The 23534-nt window shown below is 39.4% G+C and overlaps 1 long non-coding RNA gene across 1 annotated transcript in view; it reads right to left on the bottom strand.

Annotated features, from left to right (window-relative positions):
• Gm5860 (predicted gene 5860) overlaps positions 1 to 23534 on the bottom strand; it is a 37428-nt gene that overhangs the window by 8814 nt on the left and 5080 nt on the right. Inside the window, exon 2 of the long non-coding RNA NR_040659.1 lies at positions 16495 to 16560. This is a non-coding gene — a long non-coding RNA (predicted gene 5860). The remainder of the gene's footprint in view (positions 1 to 16494; positions 16561 to 23534) is intronic.

The raw sequence follows: 23534 nt of genomic DNA, 5'->3' as shown, positions 1-23534 counted from the left end.
AAGGTCAGCATGGTCTCCATAGAGTCTTTCAGATCAGCCACTAAAGTAGAATGAGAACTTACCTCAAAACAAGCAAACAAACAAGCAAATGAGAGGCAATACATGGTCTGCATGCACATGTTAACCATAAAGCTGCTTTTCTGAAAAAATGGACATTAGGAGAAAGAATCGTTTTCTTTCTTTCGTTGTTTAGTTTGTCTTTGTTCTTTTTTTGTTTGCTTGTTTTTAGACAGTCTTTGCTTCACATTTTATTTTCATGAATATTAGGAGTCTGACATGGCCTCAAGTTACATAAACTCTCTGAGCTTCAGCCTTGTCCTATGTTGCCCAATCGATACTCACTCTTTCTTCCTTAGTTGTTAAGCACATATAGGACCCACAGCAGAGGACCTCTGATGGCTTCCTGTTCAAGGACATTGGTGACCATCCCTTTCTTTCCTACTCTAATGGAGACTGAGATGGTGGGAGATTACATGTATGTATTTGCATGTTACACACAACAATTACATATATGTATGTGTATATATGTATTTACATCTGTATACTTGTATTACCATATGTAAATAATCAGATAAATCAATGTAAACTCAAAATACTGGAAATAATAAGAAAACAATCTTCCAAAATTCCTATCAAATTAGAAATAAAACCTTAGTTCTGGGAATTCAGGAATGAATCCAAACAATCAAAAACATAAGGGGAAAGCAACAAGACACATGCAATGTTTCTTGGCAGATGTGCCCCCATTTCTCCTCACAGAACCCATATGAAGACAGTGTTCTCTTTAAGAGTGTGCAAGTGTCTTGGTGACTGCAGAGGGTTTGCCCTCATGCTAGTGTTGTCAAAGGTCTTGGTCTTTTCCCTTTTCAAGTCTATCCGATAAATCTTCCCCTTTCTTTCTCTTACTTCCTCCCAAATCCTCAGTGACAGGGACAGCTGCAGTCCCTTCCTCCCCCTCTAGCACTCAGTGTGGAAGGCTGTTGCCATTGGAGACCTCCCCAGCTCCCACAAGCTCTTTCTGTCCAAGAACCTAGGTGGTGGACTTAAAGTAGTAGAAAACAGTCAATAATTAGGAAAACAGATTTTTCAGCCAAACTAAGTAACTAAAGCTTGGATTTCATATCTGAAATATTGGTTGTGCTAATTAATTAGCACAAAAATAATGGTCTGTAGGGAAACATGGCTGTACAAACTTTTGGCTGGACCTAGCAAAAATGAACAATAGGCCCAGGAAAATGTTAATAGCAAAGAGAGGCATTCTAACAAAGTTTTACAGTATGTGGTTTAGGGTCCTCGGGGCGAACATATGCATTACACATCTAACCCCATACTGAGAAAATAATCTCTAATGCTGGTTCCTCAGCTACTCCTATTAAAAATTCTCCAAAATAGAAAGCCTGCCAATTTCAGACTAAGAATAAATGGCTCATGGTTCCTTCTGAAACAGCATCCAAGATTCATGTTCTCAGCACTGCACACAAAATCACTGGGGGAGGAACTGCTCTGGTTTCTGGGGAGCCAGAAAAAGCTCACATGTCAAGGCAGCTCCATTTCTTTCAGGCAGGGCACCCGAAGGTCCCTGTTTGTTCATGAAGGTTTCGGTCTTGATTTGATATTAAAAGAGGCCAGGATCCAGCTTTGCTTTTGTTAATATGCAGCCAATATCTATTTAGAATTCATGATGGAGGGGCTATAAAATGTATTCTGAACTTGGTAGGCTGTCACTTTGCAGAATCTACATGAAGAAAGGAAGAACCCAGTCCATTTTTCCCCCAAGACAGGGTTTCTCTGTGTAGCCCCAGCTGTCCTGGAACTCATTCTGTAGACCAGGCTGGCCTCGAACTCAGAAATCTGCCTGCTCTGCCTCCCAAACCCAGGCTATGTATGTGTGACCATGGTGGGTTTTATGGAGCACCGTGATGCTCTATTAATGGACCTGAAATTTGGATGAGTGGAGAGTTTCTTTACATAAATTATTGTATAGTTAAATAGATATTGGTACATGAAATGATATTGGTGAACATATGTGAGGAAAGACATGGGAAAAATTTTAAATTGTTTCAAACCTTTGTATTGTGATGTGTGATGTGTACGTGTGAGTGTGTGTGTGTGTGTGTGTAATGACTGAAGAAAACATTTGAAATGTGAAATTATATATCAAAGTCTTCAGCTACAATCTCAGCTCCCAGCTGTGACAGTCTGATTGTTCCTCTAGCTTTCTCATGCCTGGGTGTTCCTATTAGTAATGATGAACTCTTTATCTCTGTCCATACTACAGGGAAGTGAGGACCAGGCTGAAGGGACAATAGACCACTCTCAGACCTAAATTCTTAAATACATATATCCCTTGGCTTTTAGTGGCTAAAATAGAAGGTGATGTTAAAATATTGCCATGTGTCAGTTATTTAATTTCTTAATTTGGGAGTCTGATTCTGCAAATACTTGACATTGACTGGTTCTCCAAGGCTCTGAGAGGCTCTAAGTACCATCTCTCATGGAGACACTCGTGATCTCTGATCCCAGGCTGGTGGAGCTCTGTGTTAGGAGTCCACACCTGCCTAGTGTTGAGCTGCTTGTTGTTACATCTGGGCAGGTCTCACTTGTATTTGACACTGTGAAGACAAGTAGACAGAACAAGACTCTCATTTCCCAAGTTTCTGACCTGTTCACTCAACCTGAGAAGTAGACGGCAGTCCTATACACATCAATAACTTTCAAATTATGAGTCCCACATTCAGAGTGACCTTGATTTCAAGGCTCTCTTAGGCATCCTGTTATTCCTGCTGGCTCCTGGATGTTTCTGTACATGACCTACAGCTTGTATGACCCTGTCCCTTTGAGGCAGCCTCTGTTCTCAGAAGTTAGAACATTTAGGCATGTTCCCAAAACTCCTTTGCCTTGGGATTTGGCCTACAGAGAGAAACACTTTTCTTTCTCTTTTGGCTGCTTCCAAACCTGTGTGTGACTGCATAGTGTTATGTCTGCTGAGTGTGAGCGTAGAAAGGACAGGCCTCCATTTCCAAGAATCAACAATTATGCTCACAGAGACAATCCATGAGATTTCTTTGGATGTGCTTCAAGAGGCCATGCCCGTACAAACACTATCCAGTATTTTCATTGAGTCTGAATTGGCCATTGAAAGTGTCATTTCACAAGGACCCTATTCTAAGTCAAGTTCCTTACAATATGACAGCATTCCTTTTTATTTCTAAGCCTGGCCTGTTTTATACCTTTGACCCCTTTTATGTGTGGCAAAGGGAATTACAATTCAGTTGTGTTTCACATGCTGACAATTTTGACTTCATGTCCTTGGAATTTTGCCTGGCAGATGAACGAAGGGCTGACATTAGGTTGCGTATATGCTGTGCTCTACAATTAGAAGAGGCACAGAGCTGCTCCATGGGCTGTAATGGTATTTCATCACCCCCCACCTTGTTCTAAGTAAGGATCTGATTCTCAACAATTACATATGCTGTGGTAGTCTATTCATAATAGTATTTCAAGATCAGACTAATATCTACCTACACACCTCAGTTTTTTAGCCAGCACAAGACTGAGAGAATACAATGAGTAGCCCATAGCTGTATTAGTATTATTCTTCCTTACATACTTTGTGGGTGTGTTGTCTTAAAGACTCTGACTTAAGGAGGCAAAGACATCCTTGATGAATGTCACATAGGACTCTCCAAGTACTAGCTGGTGGGCTACTGTGTGTGACCGAGATACTACTGAATCTCACTGGAACTCCTCTTGATTGGTCCTATATGCACAATTTTCTGCAAAGAGTCATCTCCTTACTCCCATTGATTATTACAATGTCCATATAAGGACAGGGAGATAGGCTAATCTATATAATAATGGAAAGCTGGAGGACCACTGTAGTAAATATGCAGTTTATGTTCATTTGCCATGCTTTAGAGAGCCCTATGAATATAAGGAAAGTCATGGCATCAGATGAGGCCGAACTAGCAAAAATAAAGTGCAATATCACTAGACAACGATCTTTATTCTCGGTCCAAGACAAAGAGAATTTAAGGCAAAGGAGACGTGGTGTGGCTTTATGGGCACATCCAATAACAAAGTGATGCAACATAACTTTGACCCAGATGCAATCTTTCCCTCTGTTCCAAATTACAAACAAGCTACTCTGCAGGGACCAGTACAGTGGGAAGCAGATAAGAGCATTTCGTCACCATCACCTGAGAAGGGTTAAGGGCACAGCAATGAAGCCACACAGTAGTCTGCCAACTTGGTGCTTATGGCCATTATGGAAACTGTAAGAAATAACAAACAGGTAGACTTTTGCTTTCTTCCTAAGGGATTTATAATCCAATGGATCTGAGATGAAGAAAGAGGAATTCTTTGAGCTTTTTGGAGTGACTATATTAATGAATGTGATTTGGAGGCCATTTGTCTAATGAAGTTGAACTGAGTGAAGTCTACTATGAGAACCAGAAAATGTCATTTCAGTCTTCTACAGTAATGCTATAGTAGGCCCCTTTCTTTTATTCTTCATACGGTATTTTGTCAATCTCTTTGTAACCTTAGTTGTGAAAAACTAGATTATGAAGAAATACAAAAATATTTTTATTCTGGGAGACTATACAAATTAAAAATACTGTCACTAAATGTTTGAAGCTTTAATACCTCTTAAAAATATTCCAACATGACAACCACAGTCCTACTAAGCTATCACTTCTATGAACCAAAACAAGGACAAGTGTGTCAAGATAAACTTTGGGGTGCAATAGTGGCACAGATACAGTGGCAGTAATCAACAATTATCTAATTTGCCTGCTTAACAAGAAGGAAGCATGCCTACTGCCAGAAACTTAGGCAACTACTTCGTGCTAGTGAATTCATCGATCTTGTAAGAGAAACTTTAACCACCACTTTACTAAACCAGTATAATCCATAACTGCATCCAAGTATTCATCCTTATATCCACATATAAGTATAGTCAAGTCAACATAGTTTTGCAAGAGCAGGTGACTATTACAGAAAAACACACAATGAAAATACAGAGTTGTGGAGTCTAGTCCTAACTGATACTTCTAGAAAACATTGGTACAACCAAGATTCAGGGAACATTAGGAAGAAGGGAGGTGAAGATTGTAAGAGACAGAGGACTGAGGAGTTTCTGTGAGATTGTGTCCCCTAGTAGATGTCAAATCTAAACCTATACAGTCTTACCAGCAAGACTGCCTAAACATTTGCTGAGCAAGGGTAACATGGACATGCCAAAGTGGAAGGAAAGAGGAGGCAAAAAGAATGCAAGATCCAGAATGTTGACTTGTGTTCCTTACCAGCACCCTTGAAGGTGGGGGTAAGAAGTTGCAGAGTCAACAACACAGACTCCGGGAGTCAGTCAAGTGGCAAAGCAGACTCAATTCATATTGCAAGGAACTGGACAAACCTTCAGACCCTAATCCCACCATCTCACTCTTTCAAGTAGCCTGAAGTTGTGCTGTCTCTTTCTCGTTGGCTCACTCCATCACCTGATTCAATGTCAGCAGTCTCTAGCCATGCCAGCAGATTCTAGGTCGGCTTTGGGAGGAAGTATCAGCTATGCATGCAACAGCATTGCAACTGAGCCTGCTTGGCTAAGTGCCTCCTACAACAGAGAGGATGAAGGACACCAAGGAAAGAAAGCCTCCATTAGTAGGATTGATGCCCATATGAACTCACAAAGGTTGAGGCAGCAAGCACAGGGGTTGCAGGCATAGAGCTGAAAGAAGCGAGGAGCTACCTCCAATGCTAACCACTTGCAAATAGAAATTTAGTTTACCTCAAGTCTCACTGGAGATACAATTTGCTCTTACCGGTCAGCTGCCTGTTCAGAGATGTTGCACAGAAAACAAACCCAATGGCATTTTTGAAGGTTCCTTGTCTCATAATGTTTTGTCAAGGTTTGTTGTTGTTGTTGTTGTTTCTTTTTAAAATTTTATTTTTAGTTTAACACATCCCTCCCTGTTCCCCCTCTTCTCTCCCCCCTCCCTCCCCCTCCTCTTCTATAGACCATTTGTGCATCTATCATGGCTTCTGGTTTGGTGTTTTCCTGGGGTTCTTGAATCTGTGAATGAATGACTTTCTGCATCTCTATGTTTCTTGTGCCTTTAGGGCCTCTTCTATCTTTTGTATTGACCTTTAATTATCTGTTAGTTTCTGTTTTATCTTATTATATTTCTTTTTTTTAAATTATCACTTAGAAGCCTATTTGTTTTCTAATGAGAGACACAGAGCGATTGGATCCAGATGGGAGGGAGGTAGGGAGAAACTAGAGGAGTAGGTGGGTGACTGTAATCAGGACTTATATTATGAGGAAAAAAATCTATTTTCAATAAAAGGAAAATGAGAAATAAAAAAGTTAAAAATGTTTCCCATATAAACTAGATAAAGCACAAGAATGTTGTTAGGGTGAAAAAGCACTCCACAGCTCTACTGGATGCAGAATAATGTTTGGTTTCAAATATGTGAAGGTAGCCGATCATGGTGACACCGTCGTGGTCCCAGGACTTGGCAGTCAAAGGCAGGCAGATCTCAGTGAGTTTGAGGCTAGCCTAGTCTACATACTGAATTTCAGAATAACTAGGGCTACACAGAAACAACTTACTACAAAAAGTAAATTGAAGCATTCTGCTCAAATATTAAGTAGACCAAAGGCATGCTCAGAGAAGCAGTATCTCAAAGGTCTCACTCCAGTGTCTCTCCCTTAGCCACTAGACTGTTCTTCCCATGAAAATAAGAGTAGTGTGAGCAAGATAATGAAGAGAGAACCAGGGTTGATACAAATCAGAAGAAAGGGGAAATTTTAAATGAAACTGCTAAGCTAACAAAAGTGACCCAGCAAGAAGCACGTGGACTGGAATAGAACTAGTAGTCATTAAAAGGAGGAGAAGAAGGTGATGAAGGAGCCAATGAACTTGGCCATGTGAAAAGTTTAATCTGAATTGGTTTTAAAATGTAGACAAGGGAAACTCAACTTGAAATTTAAATTGTATGTATGTGTATGAGTAATTTGCCTGCACATATATCACACACACGAAAAGTGCCTAAGTTTGACAGAAGAAGACATCTGAACCCCAAGGAACTGGAGTTACAGATGATCTTGAGCCACCAGGTAGATGGTAGGAGCTTAACCTGGGTCCTCCAAGAACAACAAGTGCTTCTGACTGCTGAGACATCTTCCAGCTCCCAGAAGTTTGTTTTGTTTTGTTTTTTAAATGATAGCTTTGTTATCTCCAGGAAACATAAAGAGGTGCCCAAGGGAAAAGGTATATATGCATAGTACTGAAAAATATTCATATAATCTACTAATGAAAGAAGACTGTGACAAAAGCAGATGGAAGCAGGAGCCCAGCAGAGCCAAGATCCTCTTTGAGTAAAATGGATTGGTAATGAAAGTCTAAGCACCGGACACACCATAGTATCTGGGAGATGTATGTGTTCTTAAAATGGAGAAAAGATTTTAAGGAAACAATTTTAAAAGTTAATAGTGGCTCCTTTACAGGGGAGATGGATGTTAGAAAGGAATCAGAGACACTGAGTGATGTCTCAAACTTACCGCCACATTTTCTAGAGTTTTCTTTTTCTTTTTAAAGTAACCCTATAATCTTTATTTTTATGAAACCTCATATGGTTTAAAACTTAAGTTTCAACTAGTGTTTGTAAAGAAGGGTCAAGAAATCAAAGCAGTTCCCTGAATTTTATCTTTGACCAGCATGGGGGTAAGTTAAGGGTTGGTATGTAAATTTTTTTTGTTTGCCTCGACCCTTTTAAAATACCTTCCTAGGACTGGATATTTCAGGTCTACTCTGAGGCTGCATTTCACAAAGGAAATTTACCTACTAAAGCTGACTTCCTACAGGAAGGTGTAAGTGAAAGGTGGCTTTGCATGTTTTGGAATTGTAAAATGAAGACCTTTGACTGAAGGGATCTCGGATATAACAAATTGATTTATACCACTATGTGAGATGCATTTGGTAGGAGCTAGTGAAGAATACACTCAACAGAAGCTTACGTGACTATTTAGAATTTAAAAATGTTAATATTCCCAGAAATAGGCAGCCATTCATTCGTCCTTCCAATATTTATTTAAGCATGTTTTGGTTTCAGATACATACTTGGAGTTGTTGAGGGCATGTTGTATTCATTTGTTATGGAAATAAGACAATGGTGTCTCGTATGAGTGAATCATAGCACAGTATCCCAGGGGCTATATAGAAGAGTTACGGGAGCAGAGAGCTTCTGCCTAGTAGTCTATGTGAGCCTGAAATCATCTGAACTTGGTCTGAGCATCCTTCATCCTAAGTACAAATCCCACATCTGCCCCTTGTAAGAGTTATAAACCGTATGAACTTTCCCTCTCCTAGGTGCAGCTAACAAACAACCCTGCAAGCTTACCTGTCTTCAAGCATAGAAAATGTTGACTACAGTAAGCCCTCCAAAGGGGTTCATTCCTTTTATGTTTTCCCTTGGAACAAATAATAGTTCTGTTTGTAGCTTGTCTACACAGCACCGTGGTGGTCAGAAACCTAGAATTGACTTTAAATCCCCGACTAAAATCCTCAGCCTGACTAGGGGTACAGGTGTTTGTTTCATTTGGGGATTATTTGGTATCACTACATTATATATTATTCATTCACTTTTGTTTGTGTGAGGATAGTTAATTCATTCTGAAGACTCATGGAGATGATGCATTTAAAGTACCTGCCTAATATGTCCAGATGTATTAATATGTTGAAGTAGATCATTACATATATTCTTTCACTCAGAATAAGTGTATTCTGACAGTAGTTAGGGGAGTAGATTTTTGCATGTGAGAAGAACAGTGTCAGAGAGACAAATGACATCCAGGTACATCTCTGAAATATCTAACCCTGTCAAAAAAATAAGTCAGACTATGGACTGAAGAGGGTTCCATTGTCCAAAGGATCCAAATTGAGCAGGGTCACTTTTTAAACTTTTTGCAACCAATGGCCAGTTTGTTTTCCTTCGGAGAGGTGGTTATCCATTTTTTTTATGTCTAGGGTTAGTCTCCACAGCTATGAACGAGACACTAATCCTGTCGCCTAAGTACTGTTAAGAACTTGGCCGAAAGGAGACCTTTGTAAGCCAATCACTTCATGGGAAATTAGAGCAAAGGTAACACTTACTGACTATTCCAAGCTTGGGTTAAAAGATACTAAAATAGAACATGACACTGAAATTTGTAATAAACTACCCATAACATAATAGCAGTTTGTATCGCTTCATCCCAGAGGGTGGCGAAGTGTGGCCAGTTGCAGCCATTCCACCTTCCCTGCCAGTTTCTCCAAGGAAGAAGTAGCTGCTCTAAAAACGCCTGTAAAGATGAAGGCTAGAACAGCAAGGAGACAGCCAGGCTGCTGCAGTGGCTTTGTTTCAAGCTGAGAGGATATGGGATTGTACCCTACATTTGTGCCAAAAGAGCTGGCATTTAGCCACTCCTTCCATCTTATGTCCACAAACAGAAATGCCTGAATATATGTTCCTCATGCATATGTTAAAATTCTAATTCACAGGGTCAAAATGTCGGGAAGTAGAGTCTCTGGATTTATGATCATGATTTCAGTCATGGATTCGGTGCTTAGTGTCCTTATCAAATGAGGCTTATCCCTTTGCCCACAAAGAACAGAGCTAGGAGACATCTCAGTGGACAATGAAGTGAATGCCCCTCAGTGACTAACCTGTTAGTGTCCCAACCTTGGCCTTTCCAGCCCCAGAGGATTGAGGTGTGAATTTCCATCTTTTGATAAACTCCTCAGTTTGTAGCATTTTGCTATATCACTCTGAATGGACTAAGATAGAGACAGGTGCTCCTAGCACAGCCCCATTCATGATGAAGTGGCCTACTGCTTGGGAAGTGGATTAGCTCTGGAAATTTCCCAGGAGGCCAGGATGAACTTCAGAGGAGGACCTGGAAGCCTTGGGCATCCTTTAGCTTTTACAAGAAGGCAGGTAATGACGGTGCTTCCCTCTGCTTCTTTGTCAACTTCTACTTTATAAACATGATACCAAACCAGTTTGCTCAACTTGTCTTTGAAGAAAAGAATGGAGGCAGACATTCCATTTCAAATCATAGAAAACACACACACACACACACACACACACACACACACACACACACACACGTAGCCTTACTATAGCCTGGTTAAAGGAATTTCCATCATATTGTTTCTGCTTCTTGTGACCAAGAAACATGATCTCAGTTGCCTGACCAGTACTGATTTTCCTGCTTTGAAAAAAAAAAAAGAAAAAAAAAAGGTAGTTAATGAGCCTTACTTTCAAAATTACTATGAAAAGAAAACTCAACAGAAATTAAACCGCAGTAAACCTAGCCTGAGGCTGGTATGACTGGACTGACATCTATCTACACAGAAGGTGACAATAGTCATTGGTTTATTTTAGATTTCATTGTATTTTCTTACCATTGCTACAATGGTAAATAATCTGCTGCTAACCAGAATAAGAGAAGCCAGACAGATAGGAGAGGGAGGAAGCAAAAAAGTGTCAGAAGAAAACAAGACAAATGAAACATTTCATAAACTTCTGATTTCTTAGAGGGTCATCACTTGAGTAAGTTCCTGGAAGCCAGAATTGTGTTTTTTTGAGTACTTGACACAGGATTGTCTCCTCTTAACAGAGAGTGGATATATGTTAACTGACTTAGAAATGAGTTGAATACGCAAATTTTATTTAATCTGTACTTAGTTCACATATACTGTTGGATTGTTTTCCAGAACAAAATTAATCATAGTTTGAAAATGGAAGATCTAAAAAATAAAGTTTTGAGTCATGTAGATTTAAGATTGAGGCTTGATTGCTGGGCTCAGACTCGGGGTATACATGAGCAATGAGTACTGCTCTATGTACTCAGATGCGAAAGCTATAGTGGATAGGTAAGTATAGGACTGACTTCAAAGGGATAAATGAATAGGAAGAAGTGAATTACTCTTTCTTAAATATGTAGAATGATGTCCGGCATACTTTGTACACTAAGTAAGTGTTAGCTGTTATTATTTTAAACTTTCAATTCTGACATTCCACTCAATACTCATTTTAATGAAACAGCTATGCATTTCCCCCATAAACTATTCTTTCAAATAGTAAAGTCATAGAGTAATAGGTCAAATTAATAATCTTCCCAGTAAAATTTGTGTATAAATTCATGAACTAACTTGTATGTGAATTAATGAGTAGACCTCAAGTGTCAGTTTTCTAGGTTTTACATGAAGCAAGAAGTCAGCTTGAAAATGATCCCCGATTCCTGCTAATCAGAGAAAAATACAGTTCCAAAATTTAATCATTTAATTATTGCATTTCCTCCACTGCAAAGTATGATTATAAAGCCACTTTCTACACTTTTCATTCAATTTGATTACTCTGTCTGTCTCTCTGTCTCTCTGTCTCTCTCTGTCTCTCTCTGTCTCTGTCTCTCTGTCTCTGTCTCTGTCTCTGTCTCTCTCTCTCTCTCTCTCTCTCTCTCTCTCTCTCTCTGTGTGTGTGTGTGTGTGTGAGATCTGACTCTCTTCTTGGATAGATCCTAAGTTCTAGTTCTGGGTCACATGTTCAAAACAAGTTCTTTAACCCAGCATTTGCTGTAATAAGACTGATGGTTGAGAAAATGTAGCTGTGACAGAGACAGAAGTATGCCTCGCACACAGACTTCCAAGCTGAAAGTCATGTTGGGAATTGGAGAGAAATGTATGAGAAGGCCAAGTTCATCTTGGAAAGGACTTTCCATTCCTTGTGTGACATCTGGGAAATAAAAGGGGACAAACATTCTTCAAGGTTGTTATTTTGGAATTTGCCTGGAAGGCACTCATCTAGAATAGGAAAATAGGGTGATAGACTACTGAAGCCCTAGGACCCTGAATCTATGACCACTGATTTCGTTGATTACTGAGAGAAAAAAAAAATTCTAAGGGCTGCGCAAAGGACTGTTGATCAAGCAGATAGACAGGAAAGGCTCAAGGGTCCTTAGAGAGAGTCTTTGGCATCTTCCCTGAGGAGAAGGCTGGTGTCCATTTCTTGATTATTATTAGTCACAGGCTTTGGAAAGAAATAATTTTGCAACCCAACTTGGAAAATTATAATAAAGAGGATAATAAAACCCATGTGATGTGAAGATCAGGGATGGGTGGTGAGCACTGGGGCTGATCATCTCAGTAAAGGTGATGTCAGGAAGGTAGGGAAAGGGGCAGATTAATCAAAATGATAGACACATGGAGAAACCATATGAGTGCCACAAGTTTGTAAGACAACAAATTATTTTGCAATGGAATCTGAGGCTTGAGAACTAGTTCAAGTGCTTTCTCTTCTTACAGAGGACCTGGATTAACTTCTCAGCATCCATGGTCAGGGGTGTCACAACTTCCTCAGAGTCTAGTTCTAGAGGATCTAGTGCCTTTTTTTGGTCTCCAGTAGCACCCAAACACATGAGAATGTACACACACACACACACACACACACACACACACACAGGTTTTAAAAATAAGTTTGAACAGTAGCATCTAAAAATGGGTCAAAAATGCTGTTTGGATTATTGAATCAAAATCTCAGTGACAAGCATGGGTTAGCTCCCTACTTGTTGGTCATAGAAGCTCCACAGTTACCCAAATCAATATAAGCTACTGTTATCAGTTGTCCACCATGATTAGATGGCAAGAGATTACTGCTGAAGATGCCACAAGATGTCACTTGACTTTTATACAAAATATTAGGGATATAGCTCTCTATCTTCTGTGTTCAGCTAATAAAATATTTAGACCTAGTCCTGGCTAGCCCCTTACTCAAAAGTATTAAGGGGGGATTCCTTGTTATCCTATGCCATGTGATAGTGGGATGTGCAAAATGTGGACTATACAACTTTTTGTTTTGTTTTGTTTCTTGATAAAAAAATTATTTTGCAGTTCCAAGCTCCATTCTCCTATCCTTTGTTCCAAAAAAGACTCAGTTTGTTGGCTTACATGCTGTTTAAAAGCCAGGATAAGCTGGCTATGGCATTCATCAACTCCACTAGCTGCGCCTTTGTACAGTACTTTCTGTACCTGAGACTCAGCTCCCTTCTCAGACAATGAGAATATTAACACTGATGAGTTACTTTATGAAATCTATGCAGCACCTAGTAAACTGATCAGTGGATATCATCGTTCTGTAGATATTATCAACTGGAGACTTGAGATCAGGTGACATTTTCATGCGCAACTTATGACATGATTCCGAACCTTTTGGGACCATGAAACCCTAGGCATCTACGATTTTTCTGTGAGACTACTGGACAAAACACTCTCCTGAGCTGCCCTCCAGGCTGGCACAGAGCCTTGGCCTGAAACCATTGTTTTTTTTTCTTAATAAGCACTTGGCCTCTGGGCTCAACTGTGGTAGGGCAGACAGTGATTCTATGGTTAATGTGCGTGAGGGTGACTTCTACTGCTGGCGTCTAAAGTCATATACTGGGTGAAGAGAAAATGTCAGTCTGCCCCCTTGTCACCAGCCCATGGCTGGCTGCCTACCTCACTCCCACCTTCCCTCACACCTTTATTTAAACTCCTCGCTCTTTGTCTTCTGGTTTCCAATCTTTTCTGCTTTCACTGTGTTACTGTTGATAAGAACATATGAGCCATTATTTATATGGTAATGATCCTCAGAAACCTTGGTAGCTAGTAATTAAATATTGCTAACTGCAGGGTTCCATGACACTCTCAGTGCCTGGTAGAAAGACCTGTGAACAATACTAACCTAGACATTCCAATACCTGTCTCTGGACCTAGAGTTTACTGTCTGTCTGTCCTGGTTTAGAAATTATAGGCCACCTGTCTGACTACAGAGTCATTCTACTTAGGATTGTTTTGTTTGAGAGAAAAGCTCGCCACAATCTTGGCTCTTTCTGCTAAAGAAAGTCACTGGTGAGTCGGGATAGCCCACCTGTGAGGAAGCTGCAGTAGCTGTCTCTCAGTCAGAAATCATTTTGTGTACCAAATTTCTGAAGCTCTTCTCTGTTTCCTAAAATGTCTCCAAAGATGCATGTTGAAAGCCCACCAGTTTTGGGGATATGTTATATGGATAGTTTTCATTCATGCAGTTCTGGAACCTCATGAAACTGGTTGTAGACTCTAGTTCAAATCTTTAGCTCTTCTCTGAGCAAGTCACACAAGCCTGGACACATTATCTATCATCTCTGAATTATTTTTATTGAACTTTTTAGGTTGTTGTTACCAGTACTTGGTTAAACTGATTGTTAAGTCAGCCAATATACATGTAGCATCTAAAAGCTGTTTTCTTCATTACTGAGAAAATTATTTTTATTTATTTTTGCTTTATAAAGTATACACACATGCACAGGCATGTATGTACACACACCCACACACACACCCACACACCCACCCCACAGAGAGAGAGAGAGAGAGAGAGAGAGAGAGAGAGAGAGAGAGAGAGAGAGAGAGAGAGAAAGAGAGAGAGAGAGTCATATAAGCCACAAAGATGAAACAATTTACCCAAAATATCCCAGAGAACTAAAGGGTGCTATCCCGAAGGTCACTGTTTTTCTGGAAAAGAACAAATGGCTGTATAAAGTGCTTTGCTACTGAAAGAAGGGACAGGTGTTTATTGTTTCTGGCTTATACAAATTAGTGGAGTCAGAATTGGAGCAAATGGATGCAGTGGCAATTAGGGAAAGAAATGATTCTAGTCATAACAACACCCTTTGGCCTTTTCAGACCAGATGCTGTGCCTTGGGGATATAGCCTACAGGTCAGTGAGACTCTCTTGCAAAAATTATCTCCCATGAGGTGTGAGGGCCGTCACATGTTTTCAGAAGATGACTGGGATATAGGTCATTATTAACTCAAGAGTGTGATTCTGAACCCTACATGGGACAAGAACACCTTTTATACTCAAATCTCAGAAGAAGCAGGTAGGGTGGTATTGCTTCAGTGTCCACAGAATCTCACTCATTACATTTCCTGACATATATGAAGTTATACACTGATCTTGCAGGACACTTTTAGAGATATATTATAACATACAGCAAACAAAGACAGCCAGTCTAGCCAACTCAGTTTTCTTCTCTAGCTTAAGAAGGACTCCTGGAGCCTCATGTCTTCACAAGGAGGCGGCCTTCAGTGGGACTTCTCTATATTCTCAACCTACATTCTCATCATGTTTCTTTCTTAGCAACAGTAAGTTGTCCCTAGGAAAACTGCTGCTTGGTTGATGGCACTGAGTCTTTCCTATTTCTGATCTGGTTTTACTGTTAGCACTTTGCGCTTGGGGAACTGGCAGTGAAGGATGGACTTGTGTTCCATGGGCAAGGGGATACACAGACAGCAAGCTTCCATTCAATATTTTCAACAGTGGCCTGGTGGTTCCTTTAGTAGCAAAGCAGTTAAACATTTTATAAATGATAAATACTTTCAAGGGTGAATGTTACTTTTTTTTGAAGACAAGGCCGTATAACCATGTGGTCAGAACAATGTTCTTTTCTTACTCAGGTCTAGGTCTAGAGGGGTATTTGGTTTGTTCCTCCTAACTTGGGTGGTCTAATATTATATAAGAGAGTTAGTTTACAGGCTAGTCTCAAGTTGATCGAGGTCTGAAGTTAGTTTCTTTTTTTTTTTTTTTTAAAGAATAACAGCATTATTATGCTCTTTAATATACAAAACACACAACCACTTTAAGATTACTTAGCTAGGCTTCATTGAATACCATATGTGAATCCTACAAAAATACTTCAAAATAATTCTGAAGTTCATGTGCATAGTTTCTATTAGGATATTTTGATGAATATGTGTCCTATGATATTGAATACCACCAATACTTGGTTCCAGTAAAATGTTAATGTTTGTATTTGATGTGTCATCTCTTAATTAAAATAGTGATCATCTTCTAAGATGTGAGTGTAGATAAAAATGTGATTTTTTTCAAAGGTGATAAATACAAGACAAAACCAAAATCCAACCATATTACTCACTATTATTATATATTGCATTATTCAATAAAAATGATAAGTATAGGGTGCAGTGATTTAAGAGTACCCCATTCTTGTTTTCTATAATGTAGAAAAATAGAATTGATAGTAATAAGACCTCATATTATCTTTTAATATTTTCTATGTACTCATATTCATTTACGTTCTCAGTAGCTATCTGGAGAGACAGTATGATATAGCAGATTGATACTTGGATAGGTCCAACATCATTTCATATCTTGATCTCGATATTTATAGCTTCTTTAGATAATTTACAAGACTTGATGTTTTCATTGTCAAAATGGAAATTAAAATAACAAGAAATTTGGTATACAGTATTCAGCCCAGAGAGTAGCATATGTCTGTGTTGTGGTTTGAATACTCTTGGCCCATAGGAAATGGCTCTATTAGTGGGTATGGCCTTGTTGGAGAAAGTGTGGCACTCTGGGGATAGGCTTTGAGACCCTTCTCCTAGTTGCTTGTGAGATAGTGTACTTTTGGCTTACTTTTGATGAAGTTGTAGAACTCTTGGCTCCTCCAGCACATGGTCGGCCTTCATGCTGCTGTTCTTCCTGCCATAAAGACAATGGACTGAACTTATGAAAGTATAAGCCAGCACAAATGAAATGCTGTCCTTTATAAGAGTTGCCTTGGTCATGGTGTCTCTTCACAGCAATGGAAGCCCTAACTAAGTAGTCTATGTATAATGAATGGTGCATACAAATATACTTCTTAAAAGATATAGTTCATTGCATATAAAGTCATTCAAATAAAATATACTTAATGGCTCCTTGAAATCTAGTCCTCTAGCCTCATTCCAATCTCTATAACTAACTACCTGTTGCATCCTTACCTTCCTCTATGTCCCCATCTTCAGTGGGGTCTTCTCCTACAGTCTTCCTTACCTCTGCATCCCTTTGTCTCAGCCTCCGACTCCTGCTGCCATTCCCTAGGAACCCAAGTGCCACTGCTCCCAGGAAGCATGTAGGTGATATTCAGATCTTCACTTTCCCTCCTTCTCTAAATATAACCCCTCAATCTCTGTAGCAGACTACCATCTGTGACCTCTCTTCCCTCTCTGACTACATTCCCAGGGGGCTTAACAGATCTTGGTGGCAAATCCCTTATATCCTCTGCCCTGTATACTCTCTCATCAGTCCCTTTCTAGTTAATCTCCATCTCCAAGTGTCACTGGCACAGGAAAAGCTTTCTTAACAGACCACCACTAGCACAGGCCCTGGGATTATTATTTAACAATTCCTAAATGGAACCTGAAGAAACTAACGAGGTTTAGTAAGGCAAAGAACGCCATGATTTAGACAAAGCAGCAGATACAGAATGGGAAAAGCTTTATACTAACTACATCTAGATGAACTATCCTACAACTCATGCAGGATAATATCCAAAATATATGAAGAACTAATAAAAATGTGGATATCGAGAAAATAAATGACTTAAATTAAAATGTGGAGTACAAATCCAAACAGGATTCTCAGCAGGAGAAACTCAAACTGCTGAGAAATACAGAAAAGTTCAACATCCTTAGTCATCACTACTCTGAGATTTCACCTTACACCAGTTAGAATAGCCGAGACCAAAAAAACAGATGACAGCTCATGCTATCACATCGGGGAATGATGGAAACACCCACCTCCTGCTCCTGTGAGTGCAAACTTGTTCAGCAACTATGAAACTCAGTGTGGTAGTTCCTTGGAAAGATAGGAATCAGTCTACCTCAGACATAACTATACCACTCAGGCATATACACAAAAGACACTTCACCTTACTGCAGAGACACTTGCTCAACCATATTTGCTGGTTCTCTATTCATAATAGTCAGAAGCAGAAAAACCACCAAGATATCTGTCATCAGATGAATGGATAAAGAATATGTAGTATATTTACACAATAAAATAGTATCTGGGTGGGGGGCTTTTGGGATAGCATTGGAAATGGGAATTAAATAAATACCTAATTAAAAAAATAGTATCCAACTGTTAAAAGTAATAAAATCATGAAATCCAGAAGAAATGGATCTGAAGACTAGAAAAAAAATATCATCCTCAGTGAAGTTGACTCAGCTACAGAAAGATAAATGAGGTGTGTTTATTCACTTATATAAAGGTGATAGTTGTTAAGTCATTGACCACAGTGCTATAAACCATATAATCACAGGTTAGGTAGAGAATATGGAGAAATAGAATAAATAGTTACAGATGGAAAGAGGTTGTGAGGAGGAAGAAGCACACTTGCAATAGGAGGATCAAACAGGAAGCAGAAGGGACAGGCATCAAAGAAGAGAATACAGGGAGGGACAGTAAAAATCAAGGGTTATTTGAAGTCTTGTAGTGCAACCTAATATAGTAGATATTTCATATAATACATATGTGTATGAAAGTGATCTAAATATCACCAAACAACAAAGAAGACAGAGCTCCAACTGAACTTCTCAGACCACCAAATGAAGCATCTAGTCCTGGGGATGTGCTACATCTAGTTGGTCAAATGAGTCTCATGAGCACCTCAAAACAACCCAGGATACTGCCAAAGCTACAGTGGCTCTTCTCAAATGGATGATGAAATCAACTCTACAAGAACTTATTGAGCACAGATCAGTCAAGATAGTGGCATCTAGAGACTTTACTTGTATACTAGTGTTCATAGTATTAGAAGGTACTCTGCATATTACCAAAGGAGAAAGGTAAATATCATCGTAGTCACAAATCCTTCATTCTACAAGAGTATTCTCCCTGCAAGATATGCTGGGGCCACACTAGCAGTAAGCTTGCTGGAGAAACCATCCAATATTTGATTTGAATTAAGCCCATTCTATGAAGTAGAACCTATATCCAATACTGCTTAGGTGGTCAATAACCTGATGCTAAATAGGTCAGGGATCTAGGGTAAAACCAAATACCATTGTTCTGCTAAAGGAACTTAGCAATAAAATGATGAGTAGTGACATTCTGCTATCCCTGTAGATCAGTACTTTTGCCAGTCATCACTGGAGACGCTTCCTCCCACGGGAGCTTGAAACATATACACATACACACAGCCAGACAACATGCAGGCAGTGAAAGACCTCAGAACACTCTAACAGGATCTGTCCAGTAATCCCTCCTCTCAGGGCTCAGGGAACCCCACGCAAGAGGAGGCAGAACGATTGAAGGAGGTAAAAGGGATGGAGGACACCAAGAAAAAAAAGGTCTTTGACAACAGGCCTGGAATACATGTGAATGCACAGAGAGGCAGAGTGAATGGGGCCCCCCAGGGGTCTGCACCACATGGGGTTCCTGAGCTGCAAGGGAAACTGGACACATGCCCTCACCCTCACCTAGAAGCTAAGTCCAATTGATAGCCACTTGCAAATTTAATTTTCTCAGAGGGAGTCTCACTAGGGAAACTAACCTTGAGGGCAGAATGCATGACCAGTACTGGATGGCCAACAGAAAATGAACTGTAGGGCATCTTTGGAGGTTCCTTGTCTCATGATGTCATATCAGGGCTTTTGAAAAACTTTAAGTGTATGTGTGTGTGTGTGTGTGTGTGTGTGTGTGTGTGTGTGTCTGTATGTTTCTGTTTTTTTATACCTGTTGTTTGGTTCTTTGTCATCTGTTTGTTTGTTTTGTTCTATTCTGATGTGTTAGTTTCTTGTTTTATCTTATCATATTTCCTTTTATTATTACCCCTTAGAAACGGACTTGTTTTCTAATGAAAGACAGAAAGAGGGTGAATCCAGATGGGAGAGGAGGAATGGGGAAGAAATAGGAGAAACAGTAACAAGGATTTAGCATGTAATAAAAAAAAATCTATTTTCAATAAAATGAAAACCAAACAAACAAAGAAAAAAAGAAAAAGCAAACTTGTCTTTGGAAGTTTCCTATCTCTTTATGTTAAGTCAGAACATTAAAAAATACACTTTGTCTTTTTAATTTTTTTTTGTAACAGTACAGGTTCTTTGGTATAAGCTTCCCATTTTCTGCTTTTATTGGATCCCTGTGTATGTGAGTGGGTGTGTTTCAGTGCTTATATATGATTTTTGTGCTTTTTTGGGCTCATTTTCTCGTTAGGTTGTTTTGTTATATTCTGCTTTGCTTATTTATTTATTTATTTATTTATTTATTTATCTATCTATTTATTTATTTGTTTACTTATTTATTTATTTATTTTACTGTTATCCCTTAGTTGCCTTAGTTTCCAGGGTGTGGATCTGGATGGGAGGAAAGGTTGGTTGGATCTGGGAGGATTTGGGGGAGGGGAAACTGTAATCAGGATATAGTGTATGAAAAATCTATTTTCAATAAAAGATAAAAAGGCATATAGATGTCATGTGATTTTAAAAACTGCTTTTATCCTCAAATGCTTCCTAAGTCAGACAGATCTTACTGCAATTGTAGCTCTGGGCATAACACTCTCCGCAAAAAGCATTTCTCACTGAGAAATAAACTTAGGTACACACAGGCTACTTTCTGTCATAGGGTATCTTTGGAGGTTGCCTATGTAAACAAGATCTGAAGTTTCATTAAAAAAAAAAAAAAAAGGCCGAGGGAGACAACTCATTGGCGGACTTCTGGCATCCAGAGCAATCTTTGCAATGATGTTTATAGTGTGGCAAACTTGGAAGACAGAAATCACATCTCTCTCCTGAGTGACAGGCAGGTTGTCATATAATCAGGCATGTCAAAAGTCATGTTCATTCCACAGCAAAGAGCCATTATCCCTACAGCCTATTATCATAGACATGGCTTCTCCAAGCACAGGATTCTCTTCTACAGTATAATGACTGAATGCCTGTGTGTTGGTCTTATGACAGTTTGGGACAAGAATATCTTTAACAAATATATTGCTCTGCCAAGCTCCAAATAATAAAATTGTATTCACCCACCCAGTATTCATATCTTCTGTTGACTTCCATGAAAGCATGGAAGGCTAACTGGTTACTTTGCAAGAGCATCAAAGTCTACAAACAAATGATATTACAACAACTACTACTTTCCCTTGAGTGAAACTTGAAGTACTACATCCTGCATAAGGAGACTACCATAATGTTCTTACCCATTGTAAAACCATCATGCCACAGAAATCTGTGTGAATATAACTGATGAGTGAAAGGTGTCAAAGTGGTTAGAGGCCAAATGCATAGGTTTTCCCTTTGCTTTTCCAGACTGTAGTTCAATCCAGGGCAAACAGTTAGAGGCAGTGCCCATTCGTCTAGGCTCCTCTGCTTCAGATGTACAAATTAGGATGTTAAGAATTCAGGTAGGACTGGAAAGATCTAAAAAAATTTTCTGATTTCTAGACATATATCAATTATCAACAAGATATAGATTGCACATGTATGTGACAAGATGCTGGTTAACCAAGCCAGAGCCATTCCAAGCTTCTGAAAATGAGAAAGGTGTGCCTATGGCTTAGTTTCAAGATCCATTAGGTCCTGGAACATTCCAGGGGGGCATGCCATTATGGAGTAAAGACATTCCCAAGGAAAGATAAATGGAGCACGGGGCAGCAGTAAAATCATGAGATTTAAATTAAGAGTGAAATGTAAAGCTACAGGAAATTAGCTTACATCCAGCACTGTGATACCGTCTGGCAGCATCTTTGTGCCATGCTTGAAGAACACTTAGCATCTCCCTCAGCATGAAAACTTCTTGCCATCATCTGCATAAGCAGTGGTATGTCTATGCTATACCTGTAAAGATTTGGACTGTGAATGGCATTTTTTATTTCATTGTCAGTATTTTTGTTTATTTCAGACAATGAGTGCAGCTTGACTCTTCTGATTGTTCCAGTAAATCCAAGTAGAGATGCAAGAGGCCACACAGGTTGACAGAGGAAAATGAAGGTTAGCAGAAAGGGAAATGAACTCTTAAGACTGAGGACAATTTTCCTCGAAAATGGAAGAACATTTGTTTGGGGACAGCTATATTAGATTTAGGATTATGACTGTCATTTTTACAATATTGCCAGTTAGAATCACTCTGAAGAGTTTCTCTCACAGGACAGAACAATTGAAAGATTCTCTCCTTCTCTCCAGATCTGTGATCTTCACCTCCACAGAGAAGGTTGCCTCAGTTGGAGACAAATAAAGGACTCTAATTAGGGCTCTTGGGAGGCACAGCAATTGTTTGAGACTGTTACTCAACCCCATGAACTCATTAACAAGCGTCTTTCTGTTTGCATAGGCAGAGAAAGAGCGGCAAGTTCATTTTGGCCAAGCAAGCATGGGCCTGAGAGAATTCATACTTTATAGGGGAGGATTATTATTTCAGAGAGGAATCCAGGCAACAAACAGACACGGGTAGCTGGTAAAAAACAGAAGGAACAAGAGAGGAGGAAGCAGAGAAGGGAAAGAAACTGGGATTGAAGAAGAGGCCCAACATGAAGTACAGTCTTTAGAAAGGAGGAACAAAGAAAGCCTCCCGAAGGCCTGGGCGTGGCATTAGAATGGAGCAACACTGGCTATTTCTAATCTCTGTGACACTTTGTTTCAAGATTCAAATTCAAGAAGGGAGAACTGGTCACCTAAGTGTGAAAAACGTTCTTGTTGGTCAAGAGGACATGGAGATTTGAGAGTCCCACCAGGCCTTATTCAATAAGCTACTTCCTCAATGGGATATCACAGTTACTAATGTGAGAGAGGAGTTCTGTGCTCATGAAAACAATAGCTTGCTATGTCTAAACGGGAGATACCAACCATCCCAGGAGGTTTGGATCATTTTGTATATTTGTTGCTTCCTTCATAGAGCTGAGCACTGTTAGGGTCCCTAACTTGACTTAACCTACAATATCCTTGCAATACCAAAAATGGATCCACAAAGAGCTAATATTATAGTATAAATAGTTAAATCAGCTACCATTAAAAAAAAAAAAACAACCCTCTCCATTATTGAAATTAAAGAAAAAAAAAACCTACGCATGTGCATTTGAGTGTGCGTGTGTGTATGTGTGTGCGTGTGTGTGTGTGTGTGTTTGTGTGTGTGTACTAACACCATGCTTTTCTCAGTGTAGGCTATAAATGCATGGGTTAGGTTAGACAGCTTCACATAGCTGTAGCATGAACTCTCCCAAATATTCTAAGAATGTGAGGTATGTATTTCTTAGACTGACATGTGACTCTGGACTTTTACTTGGAAAGTTTGATATATGTACACACTGAGCAATGATTGCATTAAGCTCAGTGACCATGTCCACCACTTCAGATACTGATTATTTTTTATCATGAGTACATGCAAAATCCATTCTCTCAGCATCAAAATAGGCAAGGTCCTATTGAATATGGTTCCCATGATACGCCATAGAGCATCCTGAATAATAAAATTTTGCAAGCTTTGTCTTATCTCTTTTCCCCACTGCCTCATTCCTGGCATCTGTCAACTGTCATTCTACAAGTTTGATTTCAATGCTTTTGTAAATTCAACATTTTTAGCTTTTACAAGTAGGTCTTCCTATGCCTGCTTTTGCACTTAGTACCACCCCTTGGGTTAACCCATGTTTCCACAAACATTTTTTCTTCTTTGGAAGAGAATTCTATTCTATTGTGTGA

Source organism: Mus musculus, chromosome 4 (genome assembly GCF_000001635.26).
Source record: "Mus musculus strain C57BL/6J chromosome 4, GRCm38.p6 C57BL/6J".
NCBI lineage: Eukaryota > Metazoa > Chordata > Mammalia > Rodentia > Muridae > Mus > Mus musculus.
This window is presented reverse-complemented; position numbering and strand designations above follow the sequence as displayed.